This window comes from Tetrao urogallus, assembly GCF_951394365.1.
Source record: "Tetrao urogallus genome assembly, chromosome: 6".
NCBI lineage: Eukaryota > Metazoa > Chordata > Aves > Galliformes > Phasianidae > Tetrao > Tetrao urogallus.
Genome location: NC_136819.1, coordinates 33,973,255 through 33,991,730, shown reverse-complemented (window position 1 = coordinate 33,991,730; position 18,476 = coordinate 33,973,255).

Below are 18,476 nucleotides of genomic sequence, written 5' to 3'. Positions count from 1 at the left end.
CTGGAGATTTTTCTGTGCCACAAGCTTTCTCAAAAACAAAAACAAAAACAAAACAAAACAAAAAACAAAAAAAACCCACAACAAACGAACAAACAAACAAAAAAAACCAGTTGACTTACAGATATTGAAGAGAGAGATTTAAAAAATGAGAAAAGATGAATGGGATGTGAGGGAGAAGTATACAAAGAGCTAATGACTACATTCAGCAAACCTCTACTAATCAAATACTGATTCTATGTCAATCCTAAGATTTTCATCAGCAAAATCCTTTCTTTCCTCTCATAAAACTTTGGCCAGAAGTTAATGCCAGATATAAAATATTAATAAGCCAGCAGAATTTTTTAAGTAATTTGGGCCTCTGCTGGACTGATGCTGTGTTTTGTAAAAGTTCACAATTATTTTGGAGGATTACTCATCTGTCTGGCCAATGCCATTTCTGCTCTTAGCCTTGGTATAAAACAGCATATGAGTGGCTACTGTTTGTTTTTTCAGTCCATTTTGAGAGTAATTAAGTGTACTGACAAAACGTATAGCTGATTCAAGTCAATAAATGACAAGAAATTATAAAAAGTCATCAAACAGGAATTGACCACTTGTTTCCTAGCCAGAGTATAACCTATGTAAAGACCTTGATTTTGAACTGTTTGCGTTATTGGTCATTGTGGGGTTTGTTTGTTTGCTTTTCATTCAGACTCAGCGTTAAGTAAAATAAATATAAAAATCAGGCTGATTTTTCTGTACTCAGTAAAAGACCCAAGTATTTGTGAATATTTAAAAGCAAGTCCACTTAAAGGTGCAGTGGTGAATTCATGATTTTATGATCACAATCTCACAAAAGTCATTTAATTTTGTTGTCTCATCTTCCTGTGATAGACACATATGCGTATTCTAGTTGCTTATTCTAGACATCCACATACTGCACTGACCCCCTTCTATCACATGTCTGTACTATTGCACCTAAATCGAAATTCTCATTTGTCTATAGTGTATGTGCTGTATGGGAAACAGCTCAGACAAACCAATTACAAACCAAAGGAACTGTCTCGATAGATCAGGTTATTTTAAGTGTCAGAAAATTTGGTACTCCAATTAGATGTTCATCCAAGACTTTCACCTTGATTTTTGCTTAGCTTATTCCTAGCAACTGGACCAAGTGAATCATGAAACCAGGTATGTGAGGGTCTACTGGAGAAACTGGAATTTGCCTGCTCTCCCTACTGGAACTTAACTTTGGTGAAGAACAGGCACCCTGTGTTATAAAAGTTATTTTTCTCACTTGCTAGGCATATCTACAAATTTGAAATCAGCTGTTCACAAATGGGAATATAAGAAAAATATACTTACACACTTGTATTTCAGACTGAAAAGTTGCTATTTTGAAAGATCCCACAAAGTGAGATGTTTTGCTTGGAAATCTACACTGCATAGTCCTGCACCCGAGGGTGTCTAGCTGTACTGTAAGCCTGGAAGGCCTGAGGCCCCATCCTGCAAACATCTACCAGGCAGAATGCCAGCCAGGGGAGTTACAAGGAAAATTGGCATGATGAAAACATGCCTTTAAGGCAAATACCAAAATCTGCAAGCACGTGAATACTGCCAAAGATTAAAAAAAAAATTGGCAGATTCTGAAGTATTTCTATTCCAGACAAACTATTTTCCGATATGAATTTATGATACATTGCCAAATGTAATTTTAAATAGTTTCCAATATATGTCCTCAAATAAATAGTGACTTAGCAGTGATAACTTCTTACACTTTTAATGGAGAATGACTTGTTCAGAAAGTCCTAACATTTAATACCCTTTGAAAAGCAAGAAGTTCAGTTTGGTTCCACTGTTGACTTAGGCATAAAAAAGCATGAGTTAACTTTGAGCAGTTAGATCAAGTTTAGTAAGTGGAAAGTATACTGACTTAACAAATAAAAACTAACTTAAGGGATCTGGCTCACATTTACCAAGTAAGCAGCTGCAGCAGTTTAAGATGTTATTGTCTATCTCCCCAGCTGTTCATCATTGGCCAAAAATCATCTATCAGAGTCCTGCATTTTTCAAAAGTGAGTGGGGAGATTGTAATCCTGAGCCTCTCGGGCTTTCAAGGTGTCTCAAGCTTCCTGATTTCTTCTGGAATAAGATGTAAGGTGAGTTAGTGAGTAACTAAGGACTGCTGAGCATTCTAGCCCTGACACTTCTGACTGTACCTTTGCATGCTCTCAGTTCAGCTGATCATTACAGTTGTTATGAATAAGAACTTTATCAAACAATATTAAAATAATAATTAAATTGAAGGTAAAATCCTATGTTTATATGATACATCTGTTGGCTTTATGCTGTAATGTAAAGGAAATATATGCAGAAACATGTACAGTCAAGAATATTCATGGCATAGAATGGTGAAGAGCTAGAAGCTTTTTGTCTTGTAGTCCCAGACCAGTAAACCTATGATATCCTACTGATGGCTGTTATCTTTCATAAGGAAACAAGGAGCTCTCAATGAGGAGCATGTGTAATACTCCTGGAAGGAACTCCACTTTACTCTGGTCCTAATGGGAAATTCTGTACATCAAAATTCTATCTAGAGGATGGGCCAGTTCAAGGTTAACTGCTTTGAGTCTAGTAATGTATTTCCTTGATCCAGCGTGGTATGAAAAAACTTCTGTACCCTAAAACATGCAGATGTGTTTGTATGGATTTCCATTGATGGAAAGTTGGAAGAGTTGCTATTAAATGAGGAAAGCATCATCAGAAACTTGAAATACTCCTTCTCATTCCAGAACTCAGTAAAATAGCAAGGAAAAATTTTACAGACTGCTGATTTTCAAGATGATAGCATTTCAGGAAATTCAGAGAGGAAGTTGCAGTACTAGGATGGTTAATCTATCCTTAGAAATGGGAAAGAGTATAAAGCAAAACTGCTAGAAATCTGGAATTCTCCTTCTCTTTTTGCAGCTACCTTTAGATTTTCTAGAAGTTTAGCCACCTATCTCTGAGGAGTTAGGTAAACTCCACTGCTTACAGCGGGGGTAAAAGGTTTAAAGGAATACAGTTGCTTGCTTCAAACAGATTCACGTAAAACAGTGATAAGCCTAAAAAGCAGTCTCAGATAAAAATTACCTTTACAAACAATATCCCAACCTGTATCTTAGTTTGTTTTGTTTTTTTTTCTCATGGAACTAATGACACTTGGAAAATGCAACATTCATATGTATGCAGGAATGTACAATACTCTCAGCCAGCCTCTCAGTTTGTTTCTATATTTAACTCAATTTTTAGATGGCGAAGTGGCAAAGTAAGTAGATGAATGACTTGGGAGCAGTAATCTGGAACTTAAGGCAGAAAATGCAGGTGGTAGCATACTGAATCATGTTTTTTTTTACCCTCATAACCCAACTTGAATTCATCCAAGTAACACACATCTTTAGATGAGATATTTCTGGGAGGTACAGCCTATGCAATAGGTGTAAACTTGGAATTACAATCCAAGACAAGGAAGTCTTTTTATGAGCTCGATCTCATTAGGCATTTAAAGATCTTACAAACATGCTGCTGCAAACATAGACAGCTACCTCAGAGATCACAGTGTCCATATGCAAGATGCTGAGTTGAGGGACAACCCTTCAAGTCCTCCTAACAAGCACTAGCTAGGCACAACAGATCTGTGAGTTTGGGGCCAAATTCAGTATTAATCTATTAGTGCATGGCTAGAAATGTTCCATGGCAAAATAAAACAGGACATATTTTCACAGAACTTGAGATTAAAATACATCTGTGCGTGCGTTGCCTAACCAGAGCATGGAGCAGGTCTCAATGAACACCGATAAAACAGTTCTGCAGCTCAGTCTAATAAGAAATAGACCAGCATGTCAGAGATGGATGATGCTGCTTAAATGCTTCATGGTGCTATACGAAAAAAGTGTGATTGCATGACATAATGTACTCTTTTAATTAAGGGGTTAGAGGAGTCAGTGACTGTTCTAGGGCTGTCATTTCTTCTCCAGCCTTCCAGCCAAGGTGACCTTTCCCGTCTCTTGTGTATGCAGCTCCAGTGCCTGATGCAAGGGCACTTTTTTAGAAGCCTCAGGACTCCTTGTCATTTCACAGCCCCTTGCATCTACCTGTTCCTTTTGAATCTCACAAACCTCCACCATTCCCTTTTGGACAGAAGGAGAAAACAGCCTACCAACTCTTCCATTGTGATAGCAGAGAGCTTATGAAGATAATAGACTTGGTTTTGGAAAAAGAGACAGCAGAATGGGAAGATTGGGCAATGCAGAAGATGCAGGACTAGTACAAGCTCATAGAATCATAGAGTGGTTTAGATTGGGAGATACCTTAAAGATCATGAAGCTCCAAACCCCCTGCCACAGGCAGAGTTTCCAATCACTGGATCAGGCTGCTGTATCATGAATACTGCAGTATTTTTTTCATGCTTAGTAACTTTGCTGTCACAAATACTTAAAATCATGGTCTTAATGCCTCAGGTCTAATTTGTTTTACATTATCTTATTCATATATTCATAGCCTTAACAGTGACAAAATTAATTCTCATGTCATCTACTGCTTTAATCTTCTCTCCTGGTGATCTCTTCTCTTTTGATGGCTAAGCTGTATCTTTTTACTAGTAAAATGATGTCAGCCCAACTTCTAGAGCAGACATATTTGTAATTGGGCACAGAGTTCTCTTACAGCTGTAGAGGTTAATTCCTGCTCATGCAGGAATAGTTACCAAACTGTGACCAGATCCAGACAAGAACATCACTTCAGCTAAGCCCTCATAAGTAGCACAAGTTCACTGCTCAGACAAAGCCTTGCCCTCCCTTTCCAGATCGCTTTGCCAAGTAGCTGTCATTGGTTTATGATGTGGCCAATTGTGCTTCGGCCTGAAACCACCCAACTCTCATCTGTGCCAAGCAAGTAACTGTCACCGTCCCAGATTGAACCCAAACCAGTGATCAAAGACAAAAATGTCACGGTACTGCCAATTTTCTGTGCCGTCCAGGAACCAGACCTTGTGCTGTCTGATTTGCATGATAACTGTGAAATAAGGGACTGCGTGATTTTGTTCAATTCTCCAGCTCTTTTCAAACTTTCTTATTATTATTATTAAAGGCACTTATTAGCTAGTTCATATTTCCATCACAGTGCGGACTTTATTCTCTGTATAACTTTAGGTATTGTATATAATATTCAGTAAGGAACCGCTCTTAGAGAATAGCACTAAAGTTCTGGAGCGCAGCCTCAGCGGGACGTGATGCGCCGTCGCTGCTGGGCGGGCCGGGCTCGGCACGGAGGGAGCGGAGCGCAGTGCCCTGACGGAGCGCGCCACCTTCCGGCCAGCGGCGGTACTGCATGCTGCGCGAGTAGGGCGCGAGGCAGTCCCCAAAACGAGTCCGCGTTCGCTGCCGTTTCAAAAAGCTGCGAGGTATGTAGGATATAACATTCATTGAAATGATTAGCTCCTTAATTGATAATTAGCACATTGCACTAAGAGGCTTTAAAAAGTAGGAAGGTTAGCTTGCATGAAAATCTTTTAGCAATTTAAATACAAGATCCTGAAATTTCTTTACAACACTTGGTTAAAGAGAAAAGAGAAAAAGTGAATCTGGTTTATTTATGTCCACAGGAGTCAATTGTAATATCTTTATATGTAGAACAAAGTAATTTCTCTATGAAAGACAGAATGAAAGATGAGTTAAAAACCACAGCTAAACTGTAGCAAGATACGCTTGAGGATACAAAAAGGAAGATTAGATATAAAACCACTTGAAAATTGATGTGAGTTGATTATCAATCTTCGATTTCTTTCTGTCTGCTTCCAGATATAGTCCTCTGTTCTGCCACATCAGTCTCTGATTCTAAGAGAACTCTCTTTGTTCAGTATCTGGTATTTTGCTATTTTCTCCTAATTCTGTATTTTAAACTTTATCTTCAGTTAAGTTTTTATGCACAAATAGATATCCAATTCTATTGAGTAATTCAGTGCATAGCTCATGTCTATTCATTACTAGAATGCACTGAGCAAATGTTCTGCCATTTAATTCAGCCTTTTCCAGTAGAAGTTCAGGTCAGTCTGTGTATATCTATCTCCTTGTAAATATAGCTTCTTATTATTTTTACCTTAAATACAGTGTAATTATATTACTTTTTCCATCTCTGTAAAAAATATTTCTTAGCCTTTATTGGATTCTAGCCAGGCATCCAGTGTTGTAGCTCTCACATTCTCACTACATGCAGTAATATTTTCTCTATTTTCCTTGCTACCAATTCAGTTTGTCTGCACATTATAAGTCACATGTGGACAGAAATGGTCTCTTCTGCAGAAGTACTGTACGTGAATTCTGTGCAATCTTTATCAAAACCAGCTGTCATAGGGCTCCTTTGTGCATTTATTTAATAAAACCTATTTCCAGTACAGTCTTTCTGCTACAGGCTCTCAAAATGTCTGAAGTCAAAACAGCTGCAGTTATGTAGGTAGTCAGTTTGGAACTGGATTACTTCTGTATCTTCTTGTTAGCTAGGAAGATTGAGATATTAAAAGATAAGCATGGAAAAATTTGAACATAGGTAGCAAATGGAAATACAAGGCTGTATTCTGCCAGCCAAAGAGTCGCACCTGAGAAAATACAGCGATGTTAGCTGATTAACGTCAGGGTACGATAACATTGTTCAAGTGCAGAGCAGAATAAATTTTATGTTCATTTCCAAGCATAGCAAATTGAAGAAAAACAAATACTGGATCAAAATGAAATCCATAACAAAACTAACTGCAGGGAGATTGTATGGCCATCCCTGTTTATAAGTGAAGTTAATCCAAACATTCAAGATATTTCTGCAGAGTAAGCTACCCTGTTATTCTACAAAAATGTGTGCACTAAAAACCAAATTCAGCACCACTAAGAAGTTTATATTTAAGATTGGAATATATGTATATACAAAAATCTTATCATTGCAATGCCTTCTATTTCATTATGTTGGCCCACAACCTCAGAGGCAGATGGTGGCAGTATGGCAGTAGAGGCTGAACATTCCCACCACTATTCCATGACATTTTGTTTCAGTGTGACAGATGGTAGCAGAGGGGCAACCCGTCAAAATGATGCCTGACATGGAAGTGTGTATGGAGCAAAGGTGCGTCTCTAAATTCCTCCATGCAGAAGAAAATGACACCCACTGACATTCTTTGATACTTGCTACATGTTTGTGGAGTCCAAACAATAGATGTGAGCACAGTGAGGCAATGGGTGGTGCTTCAGCTGTGATGACAGTGATGTGAAAGATATCCATGTTCAGGACTGCCATGCAGCTTTTTACAAATGTGGTATACAGGCTCTTGTTCATAGCTGGCAAAAATTCATAGCTGATAGTGGTGACTATGTTAAAAGAAGTACATTTTGTTGCCAAGAATTTGCTCTATCAAATAGTGTTATTGAGTTCTTTGTATCTTCTGAAGTTTCCATGGAAATAAATAGGAGGCATTACTTTTGGAGCAACCTACACAAGAATCCTTTTGTATCAGTGGAATAAATTCCTCAGTGTAATTACATGTGACTAGGTTCATTACTTGGATGTGTTACTTCCTTCGCTGTGATGACTTAGTATTTCTGAACTGAGCAGCACTTTATTCATTAGATCTGAAAAGCGAGCCTGTGCAGGCCTCTGGGTATGGCATTCAGACATCATTAATCCCACTCTAAAGCTGAAGATAGATTTCTTACTGATTTAGGTGCACCACAAGTGTCATACAGTGTACAGTCCCTTTGTTGTGTGTTTTTTTGGCAAACGCTGTTGAATGCTCTTTCAACTATGTCTTTTCCCAAAATGTGCTCGTTTAGGATCTGCACTGCTACACAGATCCATCTTTGTCTGTGACTATCATCTACTCTTACTCTGTTTTATTTTGTTTGATACTTATGTCAGCCAGAAGTGAAAACAGTTTGAGAGGAAAAAAGTGTAATCTTTTCAAAAGGCGCTCTCTCTGTATGCTGCATTTTCTAAAATGCACTGCTATTTAATAAAATTGTGTCTCCTGTTAGAGAATTCCCTATGAAATACTGAATATAAAATTAGCACCTAAAAAATCAACCTAAATTAATCTGTTTATTCCTCTCTGGTATTATAGTATTGAAATAAAAAGTACAAACATTTAACAATTTTGAGCAGGGCAAAGATCAGCTTAGCAAATTGCTACCAGGAGATGGCACCATTAACAAAATAATTTAAATGCCACATGCAGTTCTTCTCAACCATCTGTATGTCTGACTCCTTTGACAATTCCAGGTGTTGTCGGAGCCCGATTCTGCAAATCATTTCTCCAGGCAGCCCTCACATGTGAGGGATCCCAGGCATGGTGAAAAGACTGCGGGTGTGACTGGTGAGTTACGTGCTCGGATTGTCTTATCACCTCTTGTGCTGACTTACCCTGTACAGTAAGTGATTAACAATTGCTGGCCTGTATTCTCTTCCCTGATTAGCATATAGTTATTTGGAAAAGGGACTGAGGCCACATACTCCTTATTTAAATATTATTTGTTCTTTACTAAATCTTACTCTACATAGACTGCAACTAAGTTGCATACAGAACTTAGTATAAATTCTCAGCAAACTAATGACTGAAATGGACTTGCTTGGATTAAAGCTGAAAGAGCAGAATGTGAGTACCCAAACAATTCTTTCTGGAGACTGAAGGTATGACCTTCCTCATCACTGTTCCAGCATTTCCAAAGAAAAACGCTGAGCGCTTGTATTTCTACAAGCCTGTAGGGAATCAAACTTAACATGACAGGAATTAAGAGAATCTGAGATCTCATCCTTACCTGGCTCAGAGATCATTCTTGTGGTATAATTGTTCCCCTGGAAGGTGAAGGAAAGATTTAGGCTGATTGCTATAACATCAGAATTTCACCTGTTGACTGCAGACAACCTAGAGCTCTGCATGCACACAACTTGCAGGATCGGATCCCTTGTGTGACAGGAGGCAAAATATTTGCCATGTGTTTCATCTCAGTTTCAAGCACTTCAGTTTTTGAATTCTCTCAGTTAAGTAATTGATTGTGGAATGCCCTGTCCCTTGCTTGGTATTTTAAAATAAACCTTGCTATAGCATAGATTATGAATCAAAACAGCTGCTTAGCTGAACATGTACTTAAACGGTTAAGATAGTTCTTTGTGAATCATGATAACTAGTCTCATATATAATGCTTCAGCACACAGGGAGATACATTTTGTGTATAGTGGTTTTAAAAATTCATTATACAGATCAGATGTCTTTTGGCTTTTTTTTTTTTTTTTTTTTTTTTTTTTTTTGGTCACTTCCTGAAAAAAACAAAAACAAAAAAAAAAAAAACAACAAAAAACAACAATTGAACAACAACAAAAATTTCCAGTTGTCAAAATTGTATTTCTCATATGCCATAGCATATAAGATTATGAATAAATCTTCTGTCTTCTGCAAATACAACCTGATAACTGTTAAAAATAAATTTTTACAGGAATTGCAGTAAGCTGTTTATATGGCAGTCAAGCTGGTACTGAACAACACTGGGCATGGCTAAAACATGTAGGCGAGGGTACTTCATTTGTTTGTTGGCCTCATGGTGAACTTTTAGGTGTCTGAATAGAGAAAAGCAAAAGAGATCTAAAATTTTTACTTTCTGGTCAGGTTAGGAAAGTAAAACAAGTAAGGATATGAAAGCATGCAGTGGTTACTTAACTAATATGCACACACACACACACAAAAACAAACAGAAAAAATACTGTTCCAAAATTGTATAAAATTGTCATGAAGCATGCTAGTGCTCCTATAGGAATTAAGTATGAAGCCTTTGCTTCTTTACTAAAACAGAAAGGATACAAGATGGTTCTCAAAACATGCAAAAACAGTTAGAAGGTTAAATATTTGGGCACAGCGGTTAAAACAAACAAGAGATGGAAAGCAAAACAATGCAGAGATCATCAGGAAATTAGGAGAGAAGACTGCAGTGTGATGCTGTTATTCATCATACAAACAGTTTAGATGAAGAAAAAATAGCGTAATGTTGTCAAAAAGGAAGTAACAGGAAGAATTATAAGTGGAAAAACATGTGGAATTGTGAACAAGGTGCTCTCAACCTTTTGTTATCTACAGGGGAAAGGGAAATACAATATTGTATATGATCTTTGTAACAAACTGGAATTCAGAGTACATTTTTTATCCTAAACAACAGTCATACACAATACATGTTGCCTAGATACTTGGGGATGCTTAAATACATATTATACTATTAATCAGTCTTTATTCTGCAGAATGATTGTTGCAGCAATTCTCATCTTTCCTGACTTCTAGTCTTACCTGTGCAACTTACTGAAGCTTATGCCCTAAGCCACACTTACTGTGGTCTAAGCTTTAGTACATCTTCTAAGCCATGCCTTCTATGAAATTATGTTTAGTGCAAAATATACTCTCCTGCACACAGGCATGGAAAAGGATACAGCAGAGTTGGAGTTCTCTGAGTGTGCACTGTTTTTATCTATGATTATGCATGCTGTTTAAAACATGGGGAATTAGATTTAAAGACAACTAAGAAATGGCATTTTCCTCTTTGGTTCTTCTTGTCTATGTCTTATAATAGAATTATTCATCAATTAGTATATTCATTTAAATGAATGAGAGCAGGCAACAAGTTATACTGAGATGAAAGCAGGATCTGTTGAAGTTGCGAGTCCCTACTGGCTATTCATCTGATTGTCATGAGAGGATCTGGCTGCTGAATGCTTGAGTGTTTGGAGTCTAGGGAACCCAGGGGAAGCCTGAGTACTGCCCTTTAACCTTCTGGCCTCTTGGCTTACTCTTAGATTCCCTCATAAGAGCTGAAGCTTGCTGTCCACTTCCTATCCCAGCAGCAATTCCAAACTCCTATTGTCACTTTCAACTCATAGAATCTCCCTGAAAAGTGCACTATCCAGTTTACTTCTTAACCCTTCAGAGGCCAAATCAGTGCTGTGATCAGACTTCACAGTAGCAAAACTTATGCCGTAGCTTTTTTAAGTAAAAGGTTGTTTTATACTTAATAAAATATAGGAGATTGTGAAACTGGAAAAAGAAAAACATCCTAAACATAATGCTCTCTCCCATTATTTGTGAAATTCTTGACAATCTTCAGGAATATGAAGAAGAGAGAAGTCTTCCTTCAGGAAGGTACCCCATGAGCTGCAAGGTTTCAATTTCAGATCCTACATTTTGCAGGCAAGTTTTGCTACCAGGTTGGCACTTTGCTATTGGGAGCATTTATAGGTTATAGCTACAGGTCTTGCGCCAGCAGTCCCTAAGCACAAAGGATGGAGGGTGACAGCAGGAAAATGTGCCACAGATTTATGATTAAGGTGTAAATCAGATGTGAATATCTATAATGTTCACACTCCAAAAGCTGTACATTGAAGGATTCACACATAGATTGTGTCTTTCCAAGGAGAATATGTGCTGCATAAAACATGCCCTCTAAGTAGCATATAATAATAACTAGACAAATCAAATTAAATATTATGTATCACATTAAAGAAATCTGAAAGAGTTATGGAACAACTAGGACATACCTGTTGTGAACAGATTTCATGGAAAGTCCTATGTCAGCCTGAGTTAAGATGGAGCAGAAAGGAAGTTAGATACAGGTACTGCAAAGATGAGGTGGTGGTTTCTTACTGAAACAATTGCCACAAATCTAGAAAACAGCAGCACTAAGGGATAAAGATGATACTAATAGAGATATTTTTTATTCATCCAGAAGAAATCATATGCATTCTCACTCCAATTTACTCCATAGAATAGACTAGAACCTTATACCACTTATCATTTCTTTAAACCTAAGAGATACTGAGTGAATGTTGAAGAAAGAGCTCGAGCCTTCATTAAATAGTTCCAAAATTAAAGGTTCCAATCTTTTATTTAGCAAATTCTTCTTACTGATTGGGAACTCTCAGTGTTTGAAATGTGAACCTTATTTCTTTTAAAAGATGTTTGACCTGTTCTCAGAAAGCTCAAATCACAGAAACTGAAGAGCATAGGGTCAAGCCACCAGTCATGGAAGTTTTTTGTAGTAAGTCAGTAAGAGAGTGAGAAACTGTGCTGTATGAGATCTGTGGAACAAATTGGTGGAACAAATCTATTCCCAAAACATCACACATTAACTTCTGTCTGATACATTTTTTCTATGCTTCCATTTCTGTTTCAGAGTTGATTGAAAAAAAGGGAAATCTTCCACATGATCTGCTGATCCTGATCCTTGGTTCCTGCAAAGAAATGCATCTATTCCTCCTCAACACCCCTCAGTGTGACAGTAATGGCATTCAAGATCTGAAGTGCCATAAATGTGTGTGTGTGTGTGTGTGTGCATGTATGTATATATTTATATATATATATATATAAAGAAATACATACATGCATATATATATATATGCATGTATGTATTTCTTTTTCTTAGTATTTGTAGTCCTGGCAAATGTAACAGCCAGAAAAGTTTTATCAGCCATAGAGCAAGCTGGAACTGAAAACCACTGAGGTACTTGTGATTGAAAGCTTAAAGGAAACATGCTTTGAGGCACATTTACCAGTACTCCAGACACTTTCTAAGAAACTTAGTAAGTTCATTTTATCTCTGCTGACTTTTGTAAGTTATCACATTCATTGTTGCTCCTCTTTGCTCCTCTTTGAGTATGTTTTATGTAAATTTTAAACTATATTACAAATTTACAGGTAAGTCCATCTGTTTACACAAGTTTATATAAATCTATGTCTATAATAGCCATCAGAAAGTAACATGATTAATGCAACTTTGGAAGGCTTCTAGTTCTCTAAGAGAACATTATGAGTACTTCAGAAGCAGTACTTTGACAATATTTCGGCTCTGGAATCACAGGTAAAATCTCAGCACAATTCATTCAATTCTTCAGCCTCCCAGAGTACCTAATGGAAGTAAGCTTGTAACATCAGCATGAAAACTTGAGGTGAGCACTTTCCAGCACTAAGTTAAAATATCTTCAAGAGTTCATTCTTCAGTGAAGTATTGTGCTGGTGGTTCTGAGCAATATTCGTCTTCCAAATTTCACAGTTCTTTTTCCCTGTAGGAGACTCCATTTGGAAGTAGCTTGTGGAAGCCATAAATAAAAGTAACCAACAATTTTGCATGCAAAGAAATATGTCTAAAGGGCATATTGACTATGTCAAGTGCCCCTTCCAGAAGAAAAAAAAGTCAAAAAACAGAGCCTTGCCCATTTAGGCTGTTCACACAGATAAAAAAATCAATCTGCCTTTAGAAGGAAAATAAGGGGCTTTATATTTGTGACAAGCTGTACATTCTGGTTTTAGGCTGGCAAAGATTTGAATGATTGTTTTAAACATAGTAGGCAAGCCTATTTATTCAAACTGTCAGGACATGTTCTTTCATTGATACATGAAAAGAGTGTGATGGAATATACCTTTCTAACCAGTGTCTTAGTTTGGACAATGAAACTTCTACTTTTCCCAAAGTTTGTTCACAGGATAAAGTCAGAGGTGAGAAAAATAAAAGCCTCTGAATCCAATTTACTAGAAATGTTGACCTCTCATAGTCACTTCAGTTACACCGAGAGCTGAATAGCTCCGAAAGAAGTTGTGTTCTTGTTTTTACATGATTCCACAGCTGTAATTTCTTTATTTGCAAAGTATAAAGACAAATATGGAATAAATAAGTAAAGCCACTGTAAAAATGAATTGAATTAACTAGAACAGTGAACTAAATTTTAATTGAGTTATCATTTGCTGCATTGAAGCTTGCATTTAACTTCCATCCACAAACCGCAGAAAATCAGTGAGTTCTCTGTTTTCTTTTTTCCTACGATTTGTTAAAATTCCCTCTTCCTGTAGCCTGTAAGTTCAGTCTAAACCACAAGAGAACATAAAACACATCAACCATCACCTCCAAAATATTTGTCAAAATAGAAATACATATGGTCATTACTTTTTACCTTGGACATACCTTACACGTACTTCAGTGTTGGTGAGTCCTCTAAGGTAAAAAGAGAGAAGGGAAGACAAGGCAAGGCAAAGCAAATGTATAAAAGTCTGAAAATAATATGTTAGGCTCAGGGCAGATGGATGAAAAAAAAAAAATCTCTTTCTGCAGGAGGGAGGATGCTATAGAGTTATAGGGCTATTTCAAATACCTCTGTATATTTTTTTTTAATCTTTGAAATACCCTACATGCAAGTATGCTATACAAGAGGTTATGGTCTGATTCCTGTATAATAGTTTATGGCATTCCCATTACTCTAGAGATGTTATAGAAACTTGAGAAATCCATCCTCATGCCACACATAACAGGCAAGTAACTTTCTCACTCTTCTGTTGCCATAATTTATCTTTAGCACTTTATCCAAAGAACTGTAAGTGAAGGAAGCTAATAAAACTCATTAAAGACAGAAGCTTGGTAACTACAGTCATTAGCATATCTGAAGTTTGTTCCGTGTATTAGCACCATGAATACTAGGCTGATGTGTAGCAAAGAGCACCTGTCAAAACAACAGAAGAGTTTCATGCCTCACAAGTTTAAGCCCCAGGTAAGAAACCCAGTCTTGTAGGTAGGCTGAAAAGATGTTGCAACCTGAAACGAAAGAGACTCGTAAGAGAGAAAATGAGATCCCTTTGGGTGCCAATAAGCTTCTGTTTGCCACGATTAAATCCTCTTTGTTTCATTAGGTACGTCAATGAAAAACAAACAACCAGATCAAGATAAAGGCTTGCAGCACATCTTTCTCTTTCCCTCCTGTGACAATTGCCACTTCTTTCATGGACAAGCTTAAAAGAAATGGCTTTGCTTGGATAAAATTGATGAGGCCTTTGTGCAGGTGTATAAGACAGCTTCTGGCTTTTAAAAAAGTGTGAAGCACTGATGTCTCAATGAACTGATCAGATGATAAGCATGCTTATTTCCTTAGCTCTCTAATTACTTTTCTCTCTTGAAGAAAGTATCTAGAATTGCACGAAGCCTAGGCTTAGTCTGAAAATCTAACATCAGTGGAAATTCACTGAAATTATGCTTTTCCTGGAAAAATCAACCACTGTTACATTTCATGAGCCTCAGTAGAATTAGAGTAGTGTTGCAACTCCAGTTTGAGCCAAATGCTTGTTTCAGCAATTGTTTTAAATGTTATTGTTAATATAACATAGAGTTTCTATGTCTAAACAAAAAGATAGTGGCAGCATACTAGCTACATAAAACCATCATGAATTGGGGACAGATAGACATACTTTTTAATTATCCCTTTGAATGAAGAACATAATTCAGAGATATTACCATCTACTGTATTGCAAAGTACTTACGATTTCTGCTTAGGGCAATTATCTTTGTAGTTCATAAAGTTAAAGGAGTTTTCAATGCTTCCTCCTTCCTACCCTACGTTCTACAGTCATTGTAGAGGACATTGTACAGGACAAAAATCATTGCTGAATTAGCACAGAACTAATTGCAGTTTGTATTATAGAAGTTAAACTGATACTCAGCTTAGGTATCCTTGATGAGGTGAGATAAGGGTTCACTCAGGTGCAGATACACAATGCAGTTCAAAAAAAAAGAGAAACTAAGCTAGTTTCATAATTACACCTTTTTGTTGAGACTTCCTCTCAATGAAAGAAAAGGATTCCACAAATGAAGTATGATTTACTGTGTTTATTTACACACACACACCTGTTTACACACAGGCACACACACCTGTCTGTAAACAGTTCTTCCTTTTTTACTTTGGAGCCTTTGCAGGAAACACTGCTAACTCACTCTGCTCCAAGCCTGTGCTGGATATCGTTACTATTTGCTAAAACCCTCAGGAGCAGAGATGGATTTGGCTTATGTCTTAGTGCACAGTTATTAATTGGCAGTTATAGGAATCTCATAAACTATGATGAGAGCCATGGAAAAGCATGTCGCAGAATAAAAAAACAAAAGTAGAAGGAAGGAATGAAAATGGAAGAGAGGGCAGAATGAAAAATTAGTGAAGAGCAGATTTAAAAAGTCTCAACAGATGAAGCAACTTTTTGCCTTGTACTACCTGTAATGTCCAAGTCTGAAAATGTGTTTGTATATATAATGACACATAGATTTTTAATCAATATTTTCTCATGTCCTTATCACTGCATAATGTCATTACCTTCTCAAGCAACCTTCAGATATGTATTTTATAGTAATACAATATAAAATACAAGATTGTGGTGATTTTCTCTATGCTCTGTAGTGTTACAGTGTATAATTTACCTGGATCACACAGAGATTTTTCTGAAATGATAATTTCACTGCTAGTAAAACTCAACAGCTGTGTCACTTTCTTTTTCTTTCCATGAGACCAAAAATTGTGACATACTTAGGAACTGGAGATTCAACAGTTCATCACAGGAAATGGTCAGAATTTCAGCTCCAGATTTCTGCTCCTAAAGAGCTCCAGATTGTCTCATTCTCAAACAATTCAAATTTTACTGGAGTGAAGACTTGGATACCAGATAAGCACTTATGACCAGCCCATCTGATAATATTACTCTTGTGTTGAAATGTAGAGATAAAAGGACAGAAGTGAAGGAAATGTGGCACATTTGCTTATTTTTTTCATCATTACACTGTTATTTTTTCAGTTTGAGGAGAAAGAAAAGGTGATGGCATACCAGTGCCCTGCTACAGATACTTCTAAACTAGGAGATCTTAAGCAGAAAAAGAAAATACTTTAGTGGGCATAAATAAGATGCAATTTTAGCATATGGGCAAAATTTAATATGGCAGCCAACACCAAACAACTGCATTAAAGTTCTGATAAGTTGCTTTTCCCCTCAGGATAATCCAACAGTTTGGTGTATTCAATTATTTTACATGATCCTGAAGGGCTGAGAGAACTGTGTGGTTTGTTTTACAACTCTTATTTGTTATTCTGAAGGCATAGTTTCTTTACAGAAATGAGAATTACTTATTCCCAGTAATGTGGTTTGTGTTAATAGCTTCCAAAGAAAAGGAAGTTTGTGTAAAACACAGTGTAAGAAAAATACTGAAACGTTTTGTTTTGTGTTTTTTTTTTAAATCATAAGAATGTCAATCACAGAAGAAGAAAGAGATATGTATCTCAGTATTTGTATCTATAAGAAAATTTGGAGGCTTTTTGATTGTTTTGGAGGGGGAGGGGGATATAAAAAGTGCAGAAAAGGGCATTGTATTAGCTAAATATTGTATCTTACAATATCAGTCATTTCCTACTCAATAATATTGAAAGGGTCTAATTTATAAGTTTTTCCATTTCCCTGTTATGCTGGTTTGTAAGTTCTGACATTGCTACTGGTATGTTAATGAGAAGCTAGTGTTCCATTAAGAGTAAACCATATGCTCTACCACATACTGTGAAAGAGAAAGCATATAATGTGACTGTTGCCTTAGTAACACATTAATTCATTTTGTCAGTGTTGGCACAGATCATTTCATTTATAAGAAAACAAGTATAATAGTTTACCACATCTATAATATTTACAGTGTTTCTGTTACAAAACAGTGACAAAATGAGTTTAAAAAATAGAGTTGGGATAGTATTATTAAAATATGGAATTTGTGGTAAAATTGTTCCCAAACAAATTAAAAATAAGATTGGTGTAAAATTTCTTTTCATATTTTAACACCAAACTGTTTTCTATTTTGCATATTTGTATTCCACTAATAATATGCATAAAAATATAGTCCACGAAAAACCACAAATACATTAGCAGTTTTTAATGAATGCTAAACAAAATATTTCATACAACAGTTCTGTTAAATTACAACCATTACAACCTAATCGTATGTTATTGTGTTTCTCATAACAAAGCTAAACATTTACCTCTTTTTTTATCTGTTCCTCCAGATGTTTCTTACTACTTTAACCCTATTAAAACACTGCAAATCAAGTACTTGTTCTCTGAAGTGATCATATCTTTAATTTTATTCATTGAAGAAATAGGTATATATATACAAATAAATGTGCATTATATGCTTTAGACAGAAGTGATACCTGAATATGAATAAAGGTACTGCAAAGATTTGCTAAGGAAAAAAGCAGAGAAGGAAAGGCACTAAAATTTGCAGCTGCAGAATGTTATAAATCCTGCTTGTTCTTAGGATACTCTAAAGCTGTAAATGCATGTCAACAACAAATATTATAAATCTGTAAGACACATCTAGCACATTACATCAAAATAAACATTACATTAAACTCTCATGAAAAACGTTATTCTAGTACAGCTACTCTCTCTTGCACACATCAGAAACAAACACTTAGTAAGTTATCAGCAGTGTTTACAACCCTTCAGTTATTTGCGCTAATGTGCATACCCTGTAAAGATTCAGTTCAATTTGATATGATATTATAGCATGGACAGTGGGCCAACTTAATCTCTCAAAAAGAAAGAAATCTTCCTTAAGATGCGCAGGGACCATACTTAACAAATCTGTAATGGTTGTGGGTTGTTTTTTTCT